This window comes from Sminthopsis crassicaudata, chromosome 1 (assembly GCF_048593235.1).
Source record: "Sminthopsis crassicaudata isolate SCR6 chromosome 1, ASM4859323v1, whole genome shotgun sequence".
Classification (NCBI taxonomy): Eukaryota; Metazoa; Chordata; class Mammalia; order Dasyuromorphia; family Dasyuridae; genus Sminthopsis; species Sminthopsis crassicaudata.
The window spans coordinates 298,894,676-298,917,762 of NC_133617.1; the positions used below are offsets into that span (position 1 = coordinate 298,894,676).

The window sequence follows — 23,087 nt, forward strand, 5'->3', positions numbered from 1 at the left end:
AATAGTCACCTAAATACCAGTTAAACAATTTCTTGAATTTCACTATGTAGGAAAGCCTCTAAATTATTCTTTTCCTGACTTCTAACTTGATTTTTTTTCAAATGGCAGAATTTCAGCCTTAACCACTTCGGCTAACAGTTTGTTCTGTTTTCTAAGAAGTTTTTTTGAAATGGAGTGGAAAAATAAAAACAAAACAGAAATGCAGTGGCTCTATAGTTCTGGTTTGATCTGTTTCTTCCCATTTATTAACTACTGTAACTTTTATTATGCTATTTCACTTCCTTAAGGCCTTAGTTTTCTTATTTATAAAATGAGAGAGTTGAATTGACATCTAAAGTCCTTTCCAGCTCTATTTTAGCTTCTAATTTTACTTTCCTTATCCTCATCCGGGGCATGCTACGACCAGCTCACACCACTTTAGGTGAATCAATTGTTAATTTTCAGTCAGACCATTTGTATATTGAAAACAATAATTGACTTTCTTTGTTGAATATTTAGGCAATAAAATGATATATAAAATATTGATAATGTAGAATAAACAAAAATGTATCTTAAGCACACACACACACAAGCAGAAATGTTTTTTTACAAATAAACCTTACATACCCTTTCCTGCATCCTGCATTCTATAGTTTATATATCAGTAATTGCTGGACAGCTTGCTACCTAACTTGTCAAACTATTCATTCTTACTCCAAGCATCAAAATATCAAAAGCATAATTCATATGATTGTTGATACTATTTCAGCTAGGTATTGTAAGACCCAGTTTTTTCATCAACAAAAAGTTATTGATAATACTTTTATTTATTATTTACTTCACAAAGTTATCATGAAAGGAGGATTTGGGAATCCATAAAGCAATATACCTGACTTCCTTTCAAGGCCCAGATAAAATCCCATTTTTAATAAGAAGTATTTCCATAATTCTTCTTAATTCAAATTCTTTTCCTCTGTGTTTATCTCCAACTTAGTCTGTCTCTATATATTGTTTGTACAAAGTTATTTTTGTATTTCCCTTAGACTGTGAGCTCCTTGAAAGTATTGGTTGTTTTTTGGGGGAGAGGAGCAGATTTTTCCTTCCTTTTTTTCTTATCCTTACTTCTTAGCACAATAGCTAATAGCACAATGCTAATGCTCAATGAATATTATTAACTTTACAAGTGTGAACTGCTATTATAAAATTTTATACAGGGGAAAATTCTAAGAATGGCAGAGTAGGTCAGAAAATTCTGTCCTCCAGGTTTTCTTCACAAACAATACAAATGGTGTCTCAGAGCACCATATAGAGTGGTTTAAAATGAACAAGAGCTGAGGCAGAATCATAGTCATTCTGGAACAATTTGAAAACTGAATAAAGATATATGACAGAGATTTGGCCCAGGTGAAGTATAAACACCTCAAGGCTAGTTCTACTGAAACATCAAAAGATGACACCTAAGCCTAGCTTGATTGGGAAGCAGCTTCCACCACAGTCAAAGAAACTTTCATCTTCTAGAAAGTGTGGGTAGTTCTGTGTCTGATTCAAAGAAAAATGAGGGAATCTCTGATAAGGTACATCAGGCCCAGCTGTGCTGCCAAGACAAGGCTCTGGGCAAGAAGAAGCAGCATATGCCCAGTGAGCACAAAAGCAGTAGAGAAGGGACACTGCTGGTTGGGCACGTACAGGAAGGTGGAATTCTTGGGGTTTTGGACCAGAGGGGAGAATTGAAGGAGGACCTGAATCCATAGGTATCATCCCCCCAGAACTAGAAGTGATTACACTAACAATCTGCTATTTAAAAAAAAAAAAAAAAAGCAGGCAAAGGATAAAGAATACAATCATAGAAAATTACTATAGCATTAGAGAAGACAGGTTCATATTTAGAGGAGGATACTGAAATTAAAAAAACAAAAAACAAAACTCACTTCCTTCCAAGATTAATGTTAGTCACCTGCCCAAAAAGAATTCATAGAATAATTTAAAAAAAAAAAAAAGACTTCAAATATCAAAGGAGATATTGTGGGAAAACTTTAAAAAAGAATAATCCAAGAAAAATAAGATTATGAAAAGAAAGTAAAGTAACTATAAAAGGAGATCCAGAATCTTTAGGAAGAAAAAAACTCCTTGAAAATTAGGAATGAGTGAGTGAAGGTATAAGAGACCAAGAAGTAATTAAACAAAATATAAAGAATGAAAAAGTAGAAAAGACTATAAAATATCTCATACAAAAACCCAATAAATCTGGAGTACAGATTAAGAAGAGAAAACATAAGAAGAATCAGACTATCTGGAATCTATGATTTAAAAAAATTTTGATTACAATAATATAAGAAGTATTTAAAGAAAATTATCCTGCAGCATTATAACAAGACAGGAAAGTGGAAGTAGGAATCTCTTTCAGATATTGACTGATAGATATTTTCCATGAAGATAATCTATGAAGATAACATCATAGCCAAATTCAGAAACCCCCAGGTTAAGAAGAAAATATAATAAGCAACAAGAAAAAACAAATTAAATACAGTGGAGCCACAATTAGAATCACTATATCTTGAAGAACAAAAGAACTGGAGTTGTCTGAAAATATTATATCCAGTAAATCTAAGCATAATCCTGAATAGAAAAAAAAAAAAAGATAGACATTCAATGAATTAACAAACTTTCAGAATTTTGTTGCAAAAAACCTAGACTTTATGAAAAATTTGACAAATAAAATCCAAGAGAAATATCAGGTAAACATCAAAGACATTGCAAATGACTCAGTAAAAACAAACCATTTATATTTTTTTTATGTGAAAATATAAACCACATGTCTAAGATTGTCATTGGGTAGCTCAAAAGAAAGATTTGGAAAGAAATATACTCTGATTTTTAAAAAAATAGCTTTATAGGGACTCATTTCTAAAATATATAGAGAATTGACTCAAATTTATAAGAATCTAAGCTATTCTCCAATTGATAAATGGTAATCTGATTATATGAATGAAGAGTGAGAGAAAAAAAAAATGACACAGAGGAATTAGATGGAGGAGGACTTCTGATAATTTTGAAAACCTTCTCACATTGGGAATGAGTTAAAAAGGAAAATTTTATATTTTATTTTATATATGAACACAATGTATACACAATGTAAAAGGGTGTTTACACATATAGGGTATAATATGTATATAAAAATCTAAAAGGGGATTATATATACAAATATAAAATAAAAGCGTATAAAAGTCGTCTACATTTATAAAGAAATATGAGGAAGAGAATAGGATAAGAGAAGTATAAAAGGATGTGTAGAATAACAGAAATGGGATAAGGTATGTAGCTTATGAAATAAAGAAGGAAAAGGGTGGGGAAAACAATAAGGGAGGGGTGTTTGGTAGGGGAGTGAAAGTTAAATAATAACAAGGTAAGTTAATGGGTAGAAGCAAAGCAGAACCATCAGCAGGAATAGGAAATAAAAGATACACATAAACATAATAATGATTAGGAATAGAATTTATTAGAAAAAAAGCAGGGTAGTAATCATTGATCTCAAAGTTAAAATGAAAATAGATTTAACCAAAAAGAGAAAAATAGGAAAACTACTCTATATGTCAGCTATACTGATTAATATGTTTTAAACTATTTAAAACAATATTCCTGTGATACAGGGAAGGAGCTGGAGGATTCAGAAAAATATGGAATTTTGGAATTATGAAAGGTGATATCTACCTTCAAAGAAATAGAGGACAAACATAGTACAGCATTACATAGCTCCATATGAATATATATGTGTATGATTATAGATATCTGTGTATGTCTATGTATATAAGTTTATGTAAATATAAATATATTTGTACTTAGTTGTAGCTTTCTTAGGAGGGGGTGGTGAAAAAGAAAAAAAAAAGAATAAAATAAAAAGTGAACAGCAAAGAAGATGTTAGCTCTGAAGAAAATGTTTACTATTTATTATAGGCTTTCTTAAAATGAAAATTGTTTCATATTTTGAATCTTCTCTTATAATCTGTCATGCACACATGAGAAATTTTTCTTTTTTTTTCTATTTTCTATTTGTTTTAACAATAAATATAGAAATTTTTGTATTTTCTATAAATTCTTAGTCAATGTTCTACACAAAGTTAGTGCTAAATATGTTTGCCCTATCTATTAATATTAAGTGAAAATTTTCTACATTATGCTTTAATATTTTTTTTTTTTTGAGGCTGGGGTTAAGTGACTTGTCCAGGGTCACACAGCTAGGAAGTGTTAAGTGTCTGAGGCCAGATTTGAACTCAGGTCCTCCTGAATTCAAGGCTAGTGCTCTATCCACTGCGCCATCTAGCTGCCCCATGCTTTAATATTTAAATATTTTTCTAAAATATCTTAGTGAATAAAGCATGGTTGCCATTGTTTTGTTTGAAGAATCACAGCCAGAATAGGTACATTAATCCCAGTTATCACTTGTTGAGTTTAACCTAATGAGAATTATAGAAGCAAAGCTGATAAATTTGATTTATCCCCAAAATTGGTTTCCATGTACAATACTGCTAACATTAGATCAATAATGAGACCAAAGTTTTTCCTTAAGTTAATATAAAATGTGTTAGGCTTGCCTATAAGATATAATCATTAGCCACACTTCCACAGGTATACAAGATAATAGAAAGTAGTTATCAAGCAGTCATCCCTCCCCAAGAAAATGTTTATTTCAAAGAAGAGTGTATTTCAATTGCTTGATTTGGCAACGATAAGTCAGTATAATTACACTATGAAAATTAAATGTACAACTTATTTCATAGAATAAGACATTTTCCGAGCTATGTATGGATTCAATGGGGTTAAAGACAGCGATAACAGCTATCCCACTGGGCCCAGCAGTACAGAACCCCAACTATATTTTAAAGCAGCAATCATCAAAACTATCTGGCACTAGCTAAAAATTGGTAGATCAGTGGAATAGCTTAGGCATACCTAGATATACAGTAATAAATGACGATAGTAAGCCAATGTTTGATAAACCCAAAGAGTTCAGTTTCTGGGATAAGAAATCACTATTTGATAAAAACTCCTGGGAAACAATATGGCAGAAACAGGATATAAACAACTTATGCCATATACCAAGATAAGGTCAAAATGAGTATAAGATTCATTCATAAAGGGTGGTGCCATAGGCAAATTAGGAGAGGAAGGAATATTTTATCTTTTAGAACAATGAATAAGGAAAGAATTCATTACCAAATAAGAGGTAGAGAGCTAATACTGATTAAATTAAATTTTAAAAGTGTTGCAAACAAAGCCAAAACAACCAAGACTAGAAGGAAAACAAAAAGCTGAAAAACAATCTTTGTAGCAAGTATCTCTAATAAAGGTCTCTTTTCTCAAATATATAGAGAACCAAGTCATTTATAAGAATACAAACCACTCCCCAATTGATAAATGGTCAAAGGACTCAAATAGGCAGTTTTCAGATGAAGAAATCAATGCTAGCTATAGCCATTTAAAGAAATGCTGTAAATCACTTTTGATTAGGAAAATCCAAATTAAGACAACTCTAAAATTTCACTTCCCACCTAGGGTGGAAAAAGAAAATTGATAAATGTTGAAGACAATATGGAAAAATTAGGACATTAATGCATCATTGGTGGAATTGTGAACTGATGCAACTATTCTGGAGAGCAATTTGGAAGCATGTCCAAAGGGCAATAGAACTGCATACCCTTTGATTCAGCAATACCAGTACTAGGTTTATATCCCAAAGAGATCATGAAAAAGAAGAAAAGGACTAAGAGGCACAAAAACATTCATAGCAGCTTTGTTGTTGTAACAAAGAATTGGAAATTGAGGTGATGCTCATAAATTGAGCAATGGCTAAACAAGCTGTAGTATATGACTATAATGAAATACTATTGGGCTATGGGAAATGATGATCAGGCTGATTAAAAAAAAAACTGAAAAATTTATACAAATTGATGCAAAGTGAAATAAGCAGAACCAGAAGAAATGTTGTATGATGATCAGCTTTAAATGACTTAGCTCCTCTGCGCAATACAATGAGCCTTTAGCTAAGGACTTACAATAGCATGCTCCCTAAAAAAAAACAAACAAACAAACAAAAAAAAACAACCCTTTTCCCCTCTAAATATCTCAGTCCCTAGGAGAATAGATTTAAACTTAAAAATATTTCTGAGATGTGTTTCCTCTAATAAGGTCATTCCTAAATATAATCAAGTTATCCTTTCTACATTTCTACTTTCCGTGTTGTGATTCTGATATGACATGGGCTAGCATAAGAAATAAAATAGGAATTTTGGGGGAAGAGTTTTGGGAAGGCCTCAGATGACAATGAAGGAAGGCCCACAGGTGACAGAGAAAAAGTTTAGAAACTCAAAATGCATAAAATATGTATATAATATCAGATAACATCAACACATTTTATCTCTTAAAATCATGGTAATTCAGACTTTTTCTCTGGTATGAAAGGAAGGCCAAATTTTTTATATAGATTTTCCAGATCATAGGGCCACCATGTCCCTAATCCCTGCTTGTATGAGCAATGAAAGTCATTTCTTTAATTAAAGGGCACAGTGCCTAGGTTATATATTTGGTTCACTGTTGTCTTGGGTCAAACAGGTAGGTGCCTCAGGACTCCTAACTGGATTTGGCTGTTGATGGTACTGGCAGACTCAGGTATGGATTCTAGTTGCTAAATCTCTGGTGACTTTTCTAGTCTTTTCAAGTCCACAAGAGTGTAATCTGGTACATTTATTTTCTGATATTCACCAATAATCCAGAAGAAAACATACCTAGAGATAAAAAATAACAAAGGCATTACAGGCATTACATATTATGGCCATATGATAGCTGGGTAGAAGGATATATGACAATGGTAGGCTTTCATTGGCCAATCTTTCCATTATAATTGCTTTCAAGGGCTAATTCTGCTTTGTGATTTCCAGCCTTTTTCAACTCCTATTCCTTGTTTTTGATTTCTGAGCCAAGTTACTAACAGACCATAGGGAATTTCTCAGTTCTTTCCTCACCATGGAAAAAGAAGTCACAGCCAAATAATCTGTTTTTCTTTTCATTGAATTTTAAAGTAGTAACTGTACTTGGAGATCTTTTTGTTCAAACCTTCATTTTAAAAGTGAAGGAACCCTTACTTTTACAGAAGAGGCCCAAACAAGTTCGAATTTTAAAAGTGAAGGAACCCTTATTTTTATAGAAGAGGACCAAACAAGTGCTAATTCTTAGGTTACATATCTCATGAGGCTGGAGCTTATACTCTAGATTTCTAGTTCTAATTCCAGTGGTTTTTTTCTGCTATATCTTGCTACTCTCCAGTTTTTAGTTTTTTGCTCCTTAGTTGACTATAACAGTAAGTCATACAGAATAATGGCTCAAGTTTGTGCAAAGCTTTTTGGGTTTTTACATTTTACAAACATCATCTTCTTTGATCCTAATCATGTAAGGCACAAAAATAAAATAAATTTGTTCAAGGGCTTCTAGCTGATTAATAAGTAGCTAAGTCTGAGTAGTGGTGCTCTTCCCATTATTTGAGAGTGATAAGGTATTTGAGTTACTTGTGAAGACTTGAATAAAGTTTTTTTGAAACCAAGGAAACAAAAGAATATGCTTGATTACTATGGTGTAAATAGAAGTATCACTGAAAGACAGCAAATTCAGATGGATTTTAATGAACCATCTTGGCTCTGGAAAAGAAAAAGGGGGATTATGAGTGAAGAATGTAGCATATGTGATCAGACTTAAGTTGTTTTAATCACTTTTAGGCTCAATTACAGAGCTTGAAAATGACTATGATGTTATTAAAAAAAATCAAATGAGTTAATAACATTAATTGTGAGGAGAAAAATAGCATAAATTAGGTTGACTTGTGCATAGCATTCTATTCCCAGATTCAAGTGTCAACTAATGTCAGTTTCTTATGTTCTCCATGAAAATTCTTTCCTCTGGAAACACTTTCTTCAAATAAAACAATAAACAAACCAACACAATCCACTTATTGATTGTCTCTTATTGGGGTGTCCAATTGCTTTTTTTGCCCTATCAGATCACAAGAACAAATTAAATGTCTGATATTCCTCAGTTAATCCTTGATTTAAGTACCAGGGAAGACCTTAGTACTAAAAATAGCAAGAGCAACACTTCATCTCCTTTCCTAACCATTATGAGTGTCATTCTTTACACTTTTTTTTTTCCCCAAGGCAATAGGGGTTAAGTGCCCAGGGTCACACAACTAGGACGTGTTAAGTGTCTGAGGCCAGATGTTATCTCAAGTCCTCCTGACTTCAGGGCTGGTGCTCTATCTATGTGCCACTTAGCTGCCTCTACACTGTCTTTTTTTAAGGTGCTGTGAAGTCCCATCTGGACAGAGTCAAGGGAAAGTTGTAAAAAAAAGGAAAAACATGAATTAAATATTCCTATTTTTTCTTCCTATCCCCTCCAATGTCAATACCATTTGACAGTTGAATATTTTCTAATGACATGAAGGAAAGGGATTCTAAAAGGAGGAAAGCATCATTGACTTTTTCTTTCTTTTTTTTTTTTCTGAGACAATTGGGGTTAAGTGACTTGCCCAGATTCACAACAGCCAGGAAGTGTTAAGTGTCTGAGACCATATTTGAACTCAGGTCCTCCTGACTTCAGGGTTGGTGCTGTACCCACTGTGCCACGTAGCTACCCTGCATTTATTGACTTTTTAAAACCTTAATGAATTTATCCTCCAAAGAACAATGCGTATTATTAATGACTGAGAAAGAAAACTACCAATGCTTAAGCATACTGTTGAATTAATGGTGAATGGTGAATTCTAGGGACTCTGGCACCCAAGTATAAGAAGATCTCAAATTACATTATATAAAATACTCAACTAATATATAATAAGAACTATATCATAAAAATCACAGAAAGTCCAAGCTTCTAGGAACTTTAAATTTCACTAAATTCAACTCTCTACTTATTTTATAGATGAGGCAGCAAAGGCTCAGAGAAGTATGACAATAGAGAGGGGAAGGGGACTACAATCCATGGTCATCTTAATTATGACATAATAGAACCAGACCTAGAATCCATGTGGTGGATGAGTACTAAGAGAGGCAAGATTGAATGACTGCTAAAATATTAATGTGGAAAAAATATATATAAAATCAATTATAGATGCAGAACATAACATGAATGTTTACTATTAAGAGTAAGAAGTAAGGATTTTTATGTTGCCTGAAATATTCTCAGTTTCTAAGATATCAGTGATTAAGATTTAAAATTCATTTCTATCTGTAATAGTCTATGACTCTAGAAACTACCACCTAAAATGGAAGCCTGAATTTGCTTAAGGGTAGATGTGCCACTTTCTGGAAGGTTTTCTGAGACTGAAGCATGGTACAAAGAATGGTGCCACAATGTCGGCTTTGACTTCTTATATACCCTGGGGCTGAAGTCCCAAGGTGCTTCCTTGGTTACTAAGCATTACTATTGTTTAAAGAGGTATATATTTAAAGTGAACCAAGTAATACAAGTCTGGTGCTAAAGAAATTGGTAGTGGAAACAAATCACTCTGGAATTAACCACTTTAAAGAAATTAGAGTGAATTTTTGCTAAAAAAAATTTTTTTAAAAACAGCATAAAATCCTTGAAAAATTACAAAGGTAGGAATGAAATTCATTTCTTATAGAAAGCCATGGTGTCTGAGTAGAAAGCAAACTATTTCAATTCATAAGCTCTAAGCTCCAACTCAGAGTTTCAACTAAGTTTCAACTTCTTCATCTATAAAAATGATAAAATTGTGACAATTAAAAAATATTGATATATAGTTTCTAGATAATTTAATCATTTTATTAATAAGGGAAATACATTTATCCATAAAAGATTGTTACTTGGCTTCCTTTGGTAAAGACCCCTTATGGCAGTGGGCTCAGAGTTTATATGGTGGTTCCTGAGGGGTACCAATCAACTCTAGGTAATATAATGGACTATATTAAAATGAGGGTCTCAGGGTATATGATTTAGGTTACCTAAATCTTGGCCAAAGAGACTTGGAGATTTCCATATCACCTGTCTGGCAAGAGAGAAGTGACACTTCTTCGGACCTATCTGAGCAAACACAATGACCAGGAATGTACCCATTAGCTCAATTTAGAATTTCTTTTACTGTCTGATTGGATCTTGGCCTGGATAAATTTAAAGAGATTCCCATACTGCTTGGTTTCTGGATGAAGAAGTAGAAAAAAATAAAAATTTGGATTATTTATTAAATTCAAGAGAGAAATATTCATTTTTCACAATACCTATGATACCTTTTTCACAAGATTATAAGAAAACAGTAAATTTTATATAAATGTGAATTATTTTATTACATTAAATCAAGAGAACTTAATGATTTGGTCAATTAACAAGCTTTTATCATGTACTATGTGCCAGGTAGCATCTATATGAGCCAAAAACAAGGGGCTACAGAAACAAACTATTCCTACCTTTGAGTGGTTTTCATTCTAGTGGAAGGGAAGGGGTATAACAAGTAAATGATAAGGTATTCTAAGGAAGAAACAATTACCAATAATTGAAAGAATAAAGAAAGGTTTCATGTAAGAAGTAGCAAGCACCTTGATTAGACTTTAAAGGAAACTAGAGAGTGTGAAAGGAAGAAATGAGAAGAGAATGCATTCTAGGCATGTGGGACAGCCTTTAAAGGGCAAAGAAATAAGAGATGCAACATTGTGCTGTGAGAGCTTCTAGTCAGCCAATTTGGCTGAAAACGAATGCTTGAAGGAGTTTACTAGGAAGTCAGGAAAAGTAAGCTGGTCCCAGATTGTCTTTTAAGGTCAAGTTGAGGAAATCTGAATTTTACTTTAGAGGCAATAAAAGGGAGCCACTGAACATTTGAGAAGGAGAGTAATATTTTATCTTTTCCATGCTATTCACTATTCAATCATAATCTACTCGACTCCATTTTTTTTTAAATTTTTTTTTTTTTTCTGGCAGAGATTCTGGAGTGGCTTGCCATTTCCTTCTCCAAGATAAGGATTTTTTGGTGTGTACAAATGAGAAACTGAGGTAAACAGGGTTAAGTGACTTCACACAGCTAAGAGTTTGAGGCCAAATTTGAACTCAGGAAGAAGAGTCTTCATGATTCCAGGTCTGGTGCTCTATCTTCTGCACCCTCCAGCTGCCCCATAGATATCTAATTACCCAATTATTAACATTTCTTCTTCATTAGAATACATGATTCTTGAAGATAAGGACTGTGTTTTTGACTTACTTTATACCTAGCACATGTTAATAATAATAGTAAATAATAGAGGCTTATTGTTTGGGGAAATTATTGATTAGTATGTGCCAGGCATTGAGCTAAATGCTTTTATAAATATTATTTCATTTGATCCTCACAAAAACCTTGAGAGATTGCTTCATATAAAACATGGATTGTAGAGCCAGACAGAGATTCAGTGCTACCTAGGTCACACAGCCAAAAGTATCTGAGACTGGATTTGAATTCAGAACTTTTTTTTTTTTTTTTTAAGAGTAAAACACTATGTTGTGATCCATACTCAGTTCCCACAGTCCTCTCTCTGAGTATAGATGGCTTCTTCATCATATGATCATTGGAAGTGGCCTGAATCATCTCATTGTTGCTAAGAGCCACAACCCTCAGAATTGTATAATCTTGCTGTTACTGTGTACAATGATCTCCTGGTCCTGTTCAATTCACTCACTCAGCATCAGTTCATGTAAGTCTCTCTAGGACTTTCTGAAATCATCCTTCTGCTCATTTCTTACAGAACAATAATATTCCATAACATTAATAAACCACACTTTATTCAGCCATTCTCCAATTGATGAGCATCCATTCACTTTCCAGTTTCTAGACACTATAAAGAGGGCTGCCACAAACATTTTTACATTTTCTGAGAATCCAAGCCACCTGCTGGGGAGCAGAGTCCCCATTTAGGAACTGCTTGGTGCTGAGGTGGCAGGAATTACTTGGGGAGCTGAGGAGGTTCTCCCTGTCCCCTCACTAGGTATACTTTTTCATTTTCTGTGCCTGGAGGTTAAACATTTGAATTTGAAGGGTCCTGGGAAGTTGGGGCCCTAAAAAATTGCAAAGATTGTCCAGGGTTTACCGTGGAATGTCTAGCAGAGAAAATCAGCTTGAAAGTCTTAGGAACTGAGACTGTATGTTTGGTAAAGCTTGTAGAGTGAGGCTAAGTGGGGCCTGGGGATAAGGGAGACTGGGCAGAGAGCAGCACAGCTTAGCAGCCTCCCTCTGTCCATGTCCCCTCAGATTTAGCAGTATGACAGAAGTCAGGTGTTCCCAGAGAAAGCTGAAAGTGTACTCCTCCGTTATCTTACCCAGTGGTCACTGAGCACAGCTTACCCTTGCTCTGTCCAGTGCTAGCCTGCCAGAGGGGACAATAGGTGACTTTGAGATTTCATTGGTGGGAGGGGACTGCTCACTGGGCCACCTATCAAGCCCACGCCAGCTGAAGTGGTTTGGGGGGCAGTGTAGAATGCCTGGTGGCCTCCGGCTCTGTGTGTGTTCTAATGACCTCCTCTTGGATATTTTGGGTGAGACTCAACCTCATGGCCTCCTCGCCCATGCCAGGGGCCCTGCCTAGTCTACAAGCCCTCCTGACCATCCTCCAGGAAAGATCAACACAGATTGTGGAGCTGGGGCCCATGTAGGTTCCTTCCCTGGAGCCGCTTCCCCACCCTATCCATTTCAGGCAATGGTGTTCCCAGGAAGAAGAGTGGTCAGGAGCAGACTGTGGTTCTTGCACAATGGGGTGCTTGTTGCCCTTCCCTCAGTTCATTTTCCCCCTGACTTTGGGTGATGGCTGGGGAGAGGATATGGATCTCATGCTGTGGTCTGGAATCTTCCTGATTATGAAAGTCTATTATTCTCCTTGGCTCAGCAGGTAGCCAGGCTTGGGAGTTTCCTGCTCCTTTCATCTGATTTGTGATGTATATGCACACTCACCTGCATATGCATGTGTGTATTGGAGCTCTGTGGAGTGTATACTGGGCTGAGGAATCCTGGCCTCTCATTCAACTCATTGTAACCTTGCTCTGACCACCTTCACTGTATCTGAGATGATCATTTCCTCCCAGTGGACTTTCATTTATTTGGTCAAGCTTCTCAAAATTTAAGCATTAGAGCAATGGAAGAGCAGCGAACAATGGCTAATCATGCCATTGGCTTTTCAAGGGGCATCAATCAGCAATTTAATTCAGTCTATGGACTTTTTTTCCCTCTTCTTTTTCTATCTGCCTCTTCCTGTATATTTTTCTTTTCCCATTTTCTCCCTCCCCTCAATGTAGCCTGTGGCCAATATACTAACACTTTAGCTAAAAGAAATAACTGCAGGGAAAAAAATATATATATACAAATGTATTGTTTATTTTTAAATACAAATTTCCAAAGAGGTAAGCTGGAAGAAACAGGTTGGAAGGTAGATGGAAAGCTAGGGCAGTGCCACCAAAGGTCTCCAAGGCTCAAAAAGCACTGGGTTGATGGGCGGCTCATCGGGGTCCTCTGACCTGAGGATCTTGTAGCACAGGCTGTTTGGAAATGGAACAACTTGTTCTGGTCCAGCTGTACAGAAAAAGGTGCGACATACCTCCTCCTCAGGAGCTCGGCCCAGCCAAGGGGACGGCATGTATCTCATGGCCAGGGTGAGTTCCTGTCTTCTGAGGCTTTCCTCACAAGAAAAGATGAGAGTGCAGGTCAGGATGTCCTTCTTTGGCTTTGGGGCCTCTCAACACAAGGATACCTGTGCTTCTGGGGGGGGTGGGGTTAAACAAGTCACTGGAGTCCTGGGCCTCAGTCTTCCAGAGAGATCTCAAAACACTTTGTGCCACAGTCAATGGCTCCCTTGTCACCGCCGCCGGAAAGCACGGGAGATTCTCCAAGCATTTGGCTCCTCATACCGGTTGTACAGGGGCTCAAGCCGCTGCTGCCTCTTCTGTTTGCTGAGCTTTGTGGGGTCCGAGACCTTGAAAAAGGCCGGAGCAAACTCCACCAGCCACCGGGGGTCAATGGTGGTGACCTCCCGCATGTACTCCTTGGTGGTCAGCACCAGCTCATGGTATACCACCCATTCTGGCTGTCTGTTGAACAGTGCACTGGAGGGATGGATGTAGACCACCTGCTGATCAATCAAAGTTCGGTAGCCTTCCTGTGGGTCCTTCTTGGCTGCATTTCGGAAGAAACCACTGCAGATGGCTTTCTGTACACGCGCTGTTGCCTTGCCGCAGGACACCACATCCAGCTTACGTCTGTCCATGATGCCCAACATCTGTTTACGGATGTCCTGGGCTCTGCGCAAGGAGCGCGCCTGTATGAAATTCTCATAACACCAGGGGCTGGAGAACTTGTTGTTCTTCCAAGAATTATACACGGCCAAGAGAGTGAGGTGGTCCCCTTGGGTTTGGTGGAATTTGGCTTTCTTCTGATCTGCAAGGGCTTGTTTGTCCTTGGGCCTGTAGAAGACGTTCTGCACCGACAGCATGGAGACGATGGTGAGCATCTCCTCACTGCAGCCCAGATGAACAGACATGATCAGCATTTTGCACAACGTCGGCTCCAAGGGAAATTCGGCCATCCTGCGGCCCAGACGGGTGAGCAGGCCCTCGTCGTCCAGGGCTCCCAACGTATACAGCTGCTCCATGGCTGTAAGCAGAGTCTCCATTGGGGGAGCATCCATGAAGTCAAAGGAGAGCAAGTCATTGATGCCCATAGCCTTGAGAGAGAGCACCGTGCTGGCTAAATCGGTTCTCTGGATCTCGGGCACGTTGGTGGTTAACATTTCATCTCGGTAGGCACGTTCCGTGTAGAGCCTGTAACACTTCCCGGGCCCCGTTCTCCCCGCTCTCCCTGCTCTCTGCTTTGCCTGTGCCTGGGAGATGGGAGTCACCACCAGCTGATCTATTCGAGTCTTGGAGCTGTACACTTTCTGCTTCACAAAACCGGGGTCCACCACGTAGTAGATGCCATCAATAGTCAGAGACGTCTCGGCAATGTTGGTAGCAATTACAACCTTCCTGCTACCGGGAGGAGCAGGGTCAAAGATCCGGGTTTGCGTCTCACTCGGCAGAGCAGAATACACGGGCAGGATGATTAATTCAGGTACATCAGGTCCCAGGGACTTCATGCGTTCATACAAAATCTCACAGGCCGTATCGATCTCTTCCTGACCGGTCAGAAACACCAAGATGTCACCTGGAGGTTCAGTTAGATGGATCTGCATGACTGTGATCAAACTGGCATCCAAGTAGTCTGTCTCGGGTTCTTTAGTGTAGAGGATTTCCACAGGATATGTTCGGCCTGGAATGGTGAAAATGGGAGCTTCGCAGAAATACTGGGAAAACTTCACAGCATCTAATGTTGCAGAAGTAACAATCAGCTTCATGTCTTGCCGTTTCTGCACTGTCTTTTTCAACAATCCAAAGAGCACGTCTGTGTGAATTGTTCTCTCGTGAGCCTCGTCCAACATGATGATTGCATATTGAGTAAGATCAGGGTCGATCAAGCATTCCCGGAGCAACATCCCATCTGTCATGTACTTGATGACTGTTTCTGGACTGGTGCAATCTTCAAAACGAATAGTGTAACCCACTTCTTGTCCCAAGCAACATCCAAACTCTTCAGACACTCTTTTGGCCACTGACATGGCTGCAACCCTTCGAGGTTGTGTACATCCAATTTTCCCCCTGGAGGTGTAACCGGCTTCGGCAAGATACTGTGTGATCTGTGTTGTCTTCCCAGAACCCGTCTCTCCAATAACAACCAGGATCTGATTGTCATGAACAGCCTGAACAAGCTGCTCTTTAAGCTTGAAGATGGGAAGACTCTCCCTCTGGTCAATGATAGACAACTGGGTCTTTTTACCGTAAGATGCTTTGTTGCCCCCAAGAGCATGCTTCTTCCATTCTGGGATGTCATTGGGCATCATTCCGATGCCCCGCATGTTGGCGGCAAGCTGCCTTCCATCCACATCGGGCAGAGGATCCACCCAGTGTTTGTTGAGTGCCATCGGAATGGAGTCCATCTCTGCTTCACGCTGGGCCTGTTTGAGTTCTCTCCTTTCTTTCGCCAAAGCGCTCTGCAACATTGCTGCTTGGGACAGGGAGCCATCGGGATTCTTAACAATTTTAATGGGGCTCATGCCCATGCTTTGTTTGGTATGTCCTCTCAGGAATGGAGGTTCTTCCTCAACCAATTCAATCTCCAGATCTTCATCTTCCTCATCATCCACTTTAGGAAGGATTCCTGTCTCTTCATCAAAGTCTGGAAACTCTTCTTTAGAAAGCACATTGGCCGCAATCATCTGTTTGATCTCCCACTTCTCGAGATCTGATATTTGGGTGAGGCGTTTCCTTTTAAGGGTGTCATCTCCCACTTCTGGAGCACTGACAAGGGAGAGGTGAGCAGGTCTATCAGGGTTCCTCATAGAAATCTCCTCATTGGTTTGCCCAACGAGGTTCCTCCGTCGGTTTGGGTTCAGATCTTCTCCAGTATCCTGATCCACATCCTTCATGCTCAGGCTGGTTCTGGTCCCAGTGAAGGACAGGACTTTCACCTTAACCCTCTGGCCTTTGCTCACCACATCAGTGACGTTGGCCACTCGGCCCTTCCAATGAAGCTCAGAGATGTGAACTAAACCTTCCCACTGTTTCCTCAGTCCTTCCAGTTGTACAAAACACCCAAATCGCTTGATACTGGTAACTTTGCCAGTGTAAATTTCTCCAGTAGAAGGCTCTTCAGGAGGAGGTCGATCCACACGTTTGTCTCGCCATCTGTCATTTCTCTTTTCCCCATATTTATCACGGTCCTTATGGTCTTTGACAGGACTCTGACTTCTGTTCCTTGATCGGTATCTAGATTTCCCTTTATTCCTGTCTCGAGTCCTAGAATGTGATCTTGATGGGGACCGGTGTCTCCGCTTGTGGTCTCTATCTCGACTTGGACTAAGACTCCTTTTTTTCTTCTTTGCTCTATCACCATGTTCAGAGCCTCTCTGCTTCTGTGCTGCAGCACTAGGCTTTAAAGCGTCTAACTCTTTGAGGACATCCACAACTACTTTCATATCATGTTCATCAAGCATGGTCTTGAATTGGCAATCAATGTCCATGTGAGGGTCCAGGGTTCAAGTCCCTGTTCAGGTGCCAAAATGTGAAGGTCCGGGCTAGCTCTCTCTGAAGGGCTCAGAATAAGTCCTGGCCCCACATTGGGCACCAAATGTGATGTTCTGATCGTCTCTTAGTTGTAATCCTTCTCTGGGAGGAGGTTTCTTTTCTGTATAATCTTTTCCTCTATGAGCAGGTTTCTTGGGAGACTTCTGGAGCCTCCAGCCAGCCTCTTCTTCCTGAATCCTGGCTCTGAATTTCCTCCAGCTTTTGTCCTTCCCCAAGCCAGACTGCTTGTCCAGGCCCAATTTTGTCTTCTTTTATCCTCCCAGAGAATGCACTAGTGAGAACTCAGGGAAATACTTCAACCAATGAAAATGCTCCTTTTAAAGGTTGTAAACTAAAGGTTGTAAACTCCTTTTCAAAAGTCTAAAGGTGTAAACTCCTTTAAAGGTGTCAACTCCTTTTAGAAGACTAAATGTGTAAACTCCTTTTAAAGGTGTGAACTAAAGGTGTGAACTCTGTGCTAGAGAATTGTTTAGACAACCTGTGTAGAAAAAGGAAATTTTGTTGTCTAAATGTTGTAATCCTAACAGACAAGAAATCCAATATTCCTCAAATACTTTGAGGTCTTCCTCTAGCTAAAGGAATTTTACTATTCTTATTTAAGCCCATCAAATGTCTTCAGTGCTCTACTAGCTTAATCATTTATAAATGATTCCTGGGTAAGAAAATTTCCTTTTTCTACACATGATTCTTGCTTCAGTTCCAAGGATCTCTCACAGTCATTCTAAAGCTTAAAATTGAAATGAATTTTGCAAATAAATTTGCATGTCAGGGAGAGCAGTCCCCTGAAAAATCAGGAAGAGGGGCAAGAACTGAAGTCATCCTGATAACAACTAAAGAAGATGTGAAAAAAGACACCAGACCAGATTAACTTCTCTGATTTGCAAACACCTCCCAGGTAGCTCTGCAAAAACATCAATATGGAACTTCTTGGGCTATTTGGGTATGTGGCAGGAACCACAGAGTCTTTTATCTCTCAGACTATGGAATGGTGGTTGAGTTCAGGAAAACTAAGCCAACCTCAAATCTTAACTGACTGGATATGCTGGGCCCAGCTTTACTATTGAGATATGGCCCTGGGTGAGAAGGAACCAGCACCAGATGAATGCAGAAGCAGGGCAGGGATGTTGCTGACTGCTGTCATTTGCAGGAATGTGGAGCTCTAGGTTTGGGGTTCCAGGTCAGACTAGAGAATAGAAGGGAAGCTTGAGGCACCATCCCCTTACCCACAATTAGAAGTGCTTACACTAACATCTCTTATTTAAAGAAAAAGAACCAGCAAAGAAGAAAGAGCCCCACCATTGAAACATATTATAGGAACAGTGAAGCCCAGAGTTGATCTTCAGAGGACACTTTAGTAAAAAAAAAAAAAAAAAAAGAAAGAACTTCAACCCTAAAGAGTAAGGTGAAATGGCTCCCTGCCCAGAGAAAATTTATAGAATTGAAAAAAAAAAATTTTTTTTTAATCAAATGAGACTGAAGAAAAAGTAAAGAAAAAAATTAAAACCATCCAAAACAACAAAAAACTTAGGGAAAAAAAAGTTAACCAACTAGAAAAAGAGGTACAGAGTCTCAAAGATAAAAATAATGCTTTGAAAATTAATATTGGGCAAGGGGAAACCAGTGAAGCTATGCAATACCAAGAAATAACAAAACAGATAATAAAGAATGAGAAAATAGGACAGAATGTCAAACATAAGGAAAATGACAGATCTGGAAAACAGATGAAGAGAAAAATATAAGAATAATTGGACTGTTAGAAACTTCTGACCAAAAAGAGTACCTTGACACAATAATACAAGAAATAATTCAAGAAAATTGTCCTGGAGTGATAGATCATGAGGGAAAAGTGTAAATAGGAAAAAATCCACTGATCACCACCTCAAAGAGACCCTGTGTGGAAAACACACAGGAATATTACTGCCAAATTTCAAAAAATCCAGATCAAAGAGAAATTTTTTCAAGAAACAAGAAAAAAAAGCAATTCAAATATGTTGGAGCTACAATTAGAATGTATAAGACTTAGAAGCTATAATAAAAGACCCCAGATCCCAAAATCATATCTACAATTAAAAGAACTAGGCCTATGGCCAAAAATCATATCCAGCAAAATTATCTATAATCTTGAATGAGAAAAAAAATGGATATTCAATGAACTTACAGATTTTCAGGAATTTCTATCAACCAAACCAAACTTAACAGAAAATTTAACCTATAAGGGCCAACACAAAAGATCAATTTTGAGAAATTTAACATGAACAAACTGAACATGTATACACACACACACACGTGTATGTATATAAAATTCACATCAACAATAAAATAGCTCAAAAGAAAGATTGGCAGAGTTAAGGTAAAAATAACAATCATGTTATACAAATGAGGTACAGAGGAAGACTAGACATAAGCATCAGAGAAGAGAGGAGGGCTTGTAGCTCTGATACCTATTGAACACATTTCTGATATGAGTACACTACGTATATCTATCTATATCTACTTATAGATAAATATAGATACATACACACATATACCATGAAGGGTATAAAGAAATAAAGAGGGGAGGGATAGATAGTTGGGGAAGCAAAGGATGAGGGAAGAAGACAAGGGAGGGATTCTTGGGTGAGGGAAGGTTAGGTAATAGCAAGATAAGTCAGGAGAAGAATTCAATTAAAGACACAGCAAGGATAAGAAAGACATGTTTGTATTTATGGGAGGGTGTGAATGTATGTATCTATATATTTCTATGTATGTGTATATAAATATAGATTTTATTAAATGTAGCTTGCTGGGGAGTGGGGGAGGATGAAAGAGAGAAAAAAATAAAGCAAATAAGGGGAGCAGTAGAGAACCAAAGAACAATATATAAGAAAGAAAAAAATGGTCATTCGTGAATATAATTTCTTCTACTAATATATTTTCTTGATCTGTAATTTGTTGTTATATATTTTAAATCCTTCCTGATGTTCTTCCAGGCACATGACAATATTCTCTTTTGTTTTGCTTTATTTTGTTTTCTATTTCTTTTCTGTTTTCCTTTTTTCTTACTGTTTTTTCAAATAAAAAATATTGAAATGAATGTTTATAATTTCATAACTGAAAAAGATCTCGGAAATCACCTATTTCAGTTTATAACTGAACAAAGATCCTGCCACTTTATAACAGATGAGTGATCTAGTTTCCTTTAAGTCTCAGCTCAAGTGCCACATTATGCAATCCCCACTAAAAAATATCAAAAAGAACATGTTCTGCAGATTGAGAAAGTGATATGGTGAAACATTGTAGGTAAGTCATTCAACCTCTCTAGACCTCAGTTTCTTCATTTGTAAAATGAATGTGTAAGATCTGAATAAGAAAGTAAGAGGTCTTACTAGATAAGCTGAGGTGCCTTCTATGCCTGTGCCTGAAGTAAAAACTCCTATTTCAAATTCTGATTATATGTTAAAGTATTTCCTTTATAAATATACTCAGAAGAATAACAAGTTTAAAAAATAGACCTATTAGAGGTGAATGCTATAATAAAAGAGAGGTATTCAATTCCTATCTTCTATTAAAGAGGATGGTCTACAAATTGGAAGAGTCGAATAAATATAGTTAAGAGAAAATTAAAGCTCAGAGGCCAGAATTAGTGGATAGAAGTTAAAGGAAGGTTAGATTTTAACATACTAAAAGAAGCAACTGAAAATTATATAAAGGATAGTGGTGTATGTGTATGTATGAAATTCTAGCCTATGAGATGGAATCATGTTGACCAAAGACTAACAAATGATTCCACAATCAAAAACTGATTAGGTGAACAAAGCCAGTTATGCATGTCTAAATATATTCCAAAGTCTCTCCAATGTACTGTCCTCACATTCTTGGATTCTAGCTTTCTTAGTTCTTCATTTGGAAAGATGATATCCCAAGAATTCTGTGAATTTGCAGACCCCATTCACACTATGACAAATTCAGGACATGAAAAAGCTTTAAAGGCAAACAGAAGGAGTTTAATAAATTGCATTTGATAATAGTAGGATACAGGCAGTAATAAGAGCTGGTATAGTTGGACCTGTGTTTTAGGAAGATCATTTTGGCAGCTCTACAGAGCATTGCTTGAAGTGGAGATTATTTAGAAGACTGTTGCAGTAATTTAGGCAAGAGGTGATGAGGGCTTGGATTAAGTTTGTGGTTGTTTATAAGATAAGAAGGGGACATACATGAAAGGTCTTGTGAAGGTAAAAATAAATGATATGTGACAATACATTGGATATGGGGGGGTGAGTGAAGTATCAACGATGAAATGTTGAGAACTTGGGTAATTAAAAAGATGATGGTGCCCTCTACACAAGAAAGGGAAAGTTCAGAAGATGTGAAAAAAGAAAATGGGTCCTTTGGGGGACATGTTAAGCAAAGGAAATTGGAACTCTATGTAGCTTCTAAATGAAAAGTCCTTCATACTTAAGTCCATTAAAATGTATCCCTCATCTGACAGGACCCTTAGGAAGTAATACCATGTGCTTGATCAAGAACCCATGTTAAAAGGCATTAATCCCCTCTGAACAGGCCAAAAAAGCCAGGGACATAACTAGGCATGTCATTTTCCCCTTCTAAGTTTCTTGCCCCAGAATCATCCACAAAAGAAATAGAAATGTCACACTTTCTTGTAAACTAAAGGCAAGTTAAAATAAGTCACTTCATCTAGGGCAAGAGACTAGAAGCAACCAAATCTTGTCCTTTTATAAATTTGTAATTTATAAATCTTGTCCTTATATATTTGTTTCTTACTCAACCAAATGATGACTTAAGTATTAAATTTAAGATGGAGGTTAAAATTCATATTTCTTGTATCATATCACTATTTTTATTTGCATTTTCAATAATTTTTTCAAGCTGTCTTTTTTTTGTAATGAAATACACTTCTTAGTCTCCTCACTTCTCCTTTTAGTAATGAATTTTTGATGACAAAATATTAGTAAAGATTGAGAATCTTGATGTCAAGTCAGATCTGAACCAGATCCAAAATTACCTATATAATATTTCTGACAACTCACCTTGAAGACTTCTAAGGATAAAGATATTATCTAATATGAAGTTGTAACTGATGCCTTCTTAGGAATACAAATATCTATTCTATTACATATAAGAGAAATCAATGAGAATTTAGGGAAGCTTTTCATTATCGCCTAAAAATTTGACTGGGAAACAAAATACAAAAATTCTTAATACAAAGATTGTATCCCACCCACTTCTATCCTACATACCAGAAATTTTATAAATTTATTTCTCAAATCAATTTAAATTTATGGAAATAATGAGAATGAAGACTTGGAAAAAAAATCGTATATCTTCTGCAAAATCAGCATCCTAAATCTAAATCTTTCAGAAGATGCCGAATCTTTTTAGCATTACAGAGCCTAAATGTTGCTATTTAGCTCCATCTAATGTTAAAGAATCATTATTGCAACCAGTTTGGTCTCAAACACTAGTAGAAAATTCCAGAGTAAGCACACACCACCATTTCCCATGATTCCTCAGGATGAAACTCCCAGACAAATAACAAAACCAAGGATCCTGAACTTTCATGCAGTACTTTATTAGAAACAATGAGAAATTAATAGAAACTAAAGAAGGAAAGGATGAATTGGCTCACTGTTTGGAAGGATATCTAAAAATCAGATACACTACTAAATCTGAGGAGACAGAGACAAGCCAATCCCTGTTTTCAAGGGAGATCTATGGGGGAAATAGAGCATGTAAACAACTATATACAAATTATTTCCAATTTATTCTTTTTATAATTTCACAGAGAAAAAGCATTGGAATTAAGAGTTAGGAAATTAGGAAATGGAACTGAGAGGCTATAAAATATTAAATCCAAAACCTCCCTGTTTTTTTTGTTTTTTTGGGGGGGATGGGGAAGAAGTGGGATTTTTATAAAGTCAGCTAAA

General features: G+C 37.1%; 1 pseudogene; it reads right to left on the reverse strand.

Annotated features, from left to right (window-relative positions):
- Positions 1-13,822: 13,822 nt before the first annotated feature.
- LOC141549439 (ATP-dependent RNA helicase DHX8 pseudogene) lies at positions 13,823-17,143 on the reverse strand (annotated as a pseudogene).
- Positions 17,144-23,087: the final 5,944 nt, after the last annotated feature.